Source organism: Dasypus novemcinctus (genome assembly GCF_030445035.2).
Source record: "Dasypus novemcinctus isolate mDasNov1 chromosome 20 unlocalized genomic scaffold, mDasNov1.1.hap2 SUPER_20_unloc_1, whole genome shotgun sequence".
NCBI classification, from domain to species: domain Eukaryota; kingdom Metazoa; phylum Chordata; class Mammalia; order Cingulata; family Dasypodidae; genus Dasypus; species Dasypus novemcinctus.
This window is the reverse complement of record NW_026688135.1, coordinates 262,816-266,116: the sequence shown is the minus strand read 5'-3', so window position 1 is coordinate 266,116 and position 3,301 is coordinate 262,816.

Below are 3,301 nucleotides of genomic sequence, written 5' to 3'. Positions count from 1 at the left end.
ACCACCGCACATACTGCTCAGGGGGCCGCATCCTGCACACTGGATAGCCTCGGGGCGCCCTTTCTAGACTGTCCAGCTCCGGCGGGGATGGGTGCATCTGTGTCTCTCAGTACTAGAAGCCCTGCTCTTTCTGGTCCAGGTGACCGTCACACCGACCCCGGAGAGCAGTCTCTGCCCTCTGCCCCCTTCAGCCCCGTGCGCCCCATGGAGTCTTTCTCCCTGGTGAGTACTCCCTCTCCCCCCGCCCCCCCCCGGCTCCCCCAACCCCCGCCACTCGACCTTCCTGGTAGCCCTTTCCCACTATGATGTCCTGCTCCCACCCCCACAGAAGCATCCCCCACCCGGGCCCGCCCCCACGCCCTGCTTGGCCCCCAGACCCCTTCCACGCGGTGCTGCTGGGTCTCCAGTCTCCGCTCCGGGTGGCACAGCCCCGCCCCAGCCCCTCCCTGGCAGGGGACCCCTGCCGCCAGCCCCGCCTCACCCCCGCCGCGCGGTGCCACCCCTTGCGCCTCACCCGGGCCTGGCGGGAGAAGTAGCTGCGCTCCTTGGGATCCAGGCGCCGCGGCTGGATGTAGCTGAAGGCGGACAGCGCCGAGATGGGCGGCGGCCGGGGCTTGCCCCGCAGCGTGGCGGCGGCGATCTCCTCGTCCCCCAGGCCGCCCGCGTCCACCTTCTCCGCCGAGGCCTTGTCGGTCCCACCCGGCCGGGGGCCCCGCCCGAGTCCGCCTGGCTGCCCGGCGCCCGAGTTCGGCAGTTGCTGGGAAACCGCGGCCTCGGGTCACAAAGCTGGGCGGGGAGCGCAGGGCAAGGGACGCGCCCACTTGGGACGCGAGGAGCCACGTCTGCTGGACTGGGGGCCTCCGCCTGCTTGCCCTTGCCCTTGCCCTTGCGCTCGCGGAGGGTCCCAAGAGGGCTGTACGGGAGAAGTGCAGGCCACGCCAGCGCGGCATCTGAAACCCTCCAGGAGCCGCGGAACACTCAGGTGGAATACGTTGCCATCGTATATTAACTCAGTGTGTCCTCAGCAGCATCGTGTCATCGTGCAACGAGTCGATTTTCAGCGCCTCGGTCAGCACGAGCGGGCACCGCTCACGGTACTGGCAGGTGCGGGTGTGCAGCGGCACGAATCGAATCCAGCCAAGTGGCATCTGGAAAAACTGAGCTGTTCCGCAGCGCTCTGCTGTTTCTTGAGTCAAATGTTAGTTCAAGAGGTGCGTTCCTTTTGTCGAAAATTCACTTAATTCTAAAGCCTGGGATGTGTGTGTGTGTATCAGTAAAAAGGAGAAGGGGAACTAAACAGGCCTTGGGAATACTTAACCAGGGCGGCTCTAGGAAGGCTGGCTTGAAACATAAATGATAATGAGGGGCCAGACTTGTGAAATCTGGGGAACAGTCGGTCATTCCAGGCAGAGGGAAGAGCATCTGTGGTGGCCCTGAGGCCGAGCCTGTTGATGTGCAGGCGGCAGAAAGGGAGGACAAGGGCGGTGCAGCTTTCAGAAGGGGAAGGCAGCAGGGAGTGCAGGTGGACAGGCAGGCAGGGGAGGGGTTGCTCTCAGGCCCGGACCAATGAGCACCTCTCTCAGGGGGCTTCTTGCCTGCAGGTCCTTGATTCAGGGAGAGGTTTTAGAGATTTTTCAGTACCATGTCCTTGATGTTAATTAACAAAAACAATAACCACACATTCACAGTGGCACCCCTAGAAGTAGAGCACCCTAGAAGTATGGCACCCCTAGAAGTACAGCACACCTAGCAGTAGGGAACCCTAGAATTATGGCATTCCTAGAAGTATGACCCCCCAAGCCAGTCTGTGCTCCTCCTACACCTCCTTACACATGGACACAACCCTTCTAAGGCCCACAGGATGGAGGAATAGAGTATGGATTGGAGTGGACTTAACGATATTCTATTCATGAACAATTGTGATTAGTAATCAAAGAAAATGTGGAATTGGTGTGGAGAAAGTGGCCATAGTGGCTGCTGGGGGTGGGAGTGGGAGGAACAGATGTAAATGTGGGGGCATTTTTGAGACTTGGAGTTGTCCTGGGTGTTGCTGCAGGGACAGTTACTGGATATTGTATGTCCTCCCATGACCCACTGGGTGGACTGTGGGAGAGTGTGGACTATGGTATGGACCATTGGCCATGAGGTGCAGTGGTGCTCAGAGATGTATTCACCAAATGCAGTGAATGTCTCATGATGATGGAGGAGGTTGTTGTTATGGGGAGAGGAGTGGGGTGAGGGGGCTGGGGGGTATAGGGTGAGACAGGGAGGGGCAAGAGAGCTCACAGAAGGCAGAAATGACACTCGGCTTGGTCTCAGTAGCGAAGAGGGACTGTGGAAGGGTTTCTGTGACATAGTATGATCCAGAATGGGGCTCAGGACCAAAGTCATGAACCGCTCTAAGAATTGTGAGACCACTTCACAGGTTTCCAAGAGATGTGAGAATCCTTTTTGCCTGGCCCCCAGGTGAGCGGCAATTCATTTGGGTATATGAACACATCCGAGTCGATTGCAGCTCTCTCCTGGTCAATCTTTCATTTGCTTCTATTTGTCTCATTCCTTTTCTGCAAAGAAGCATAAAATTTAAAAGTGAACTTGGAGCTCTAGAACTCATAGAGTTTCAATAACCTATGCTAAAGATTAAAAAACCTTAAAAAGTAAAGATAAAGAGATCTAAAAAGTTACAGCATGATAGGGTCATGTGATGGTTAATTACCATCCAGTTGGTGCTGAGTCATTGAATGATGCAAGCCCTGGCCTGCCAGTGTGAGGGCATTCTGTAGGTGGCTTTAGACCATTAGGCAGTTGGTTGCAGCTATGGCTGATTACATCCACAAACAAGGGCGACTGCCTTCAGCAAGGAGGGGACTCCCATCACCCCAGCAGCTGAAGGTCTTAAAGCAACACCGAGGCTCTCAGCAGTTGCACACACATAAGAATGGAAGCTCCTTGAGGGCAAAGTCACAGCTATCTTACTCAGGTACTCCCAGAGCCCAGAACAATGCCTAGCACATAATAAGAGTTCAATAAATATTTGTTGGTTAAATAAGAGGGATATTTAAAGAAGTATCAAACATGATTCCTGTCCTCAAAGACACAATCAATACTAGAAGTACACAACAAGCCAGAGCAGAGTGTGTGAAGAAAATCAGTGTTCCAGCCCTCAGAGGGGGTCAGGGTTTTAGGTGGTGGAGAAAGAAGAGACCTGGGTGGGGTGCTGCTGAATAGACAGAATTTAGTCATAGGGAGATGCTGTCTGGAGGGAGAAGAGACACCTGGGCAAAGGGAGCAAGGCAAGAGA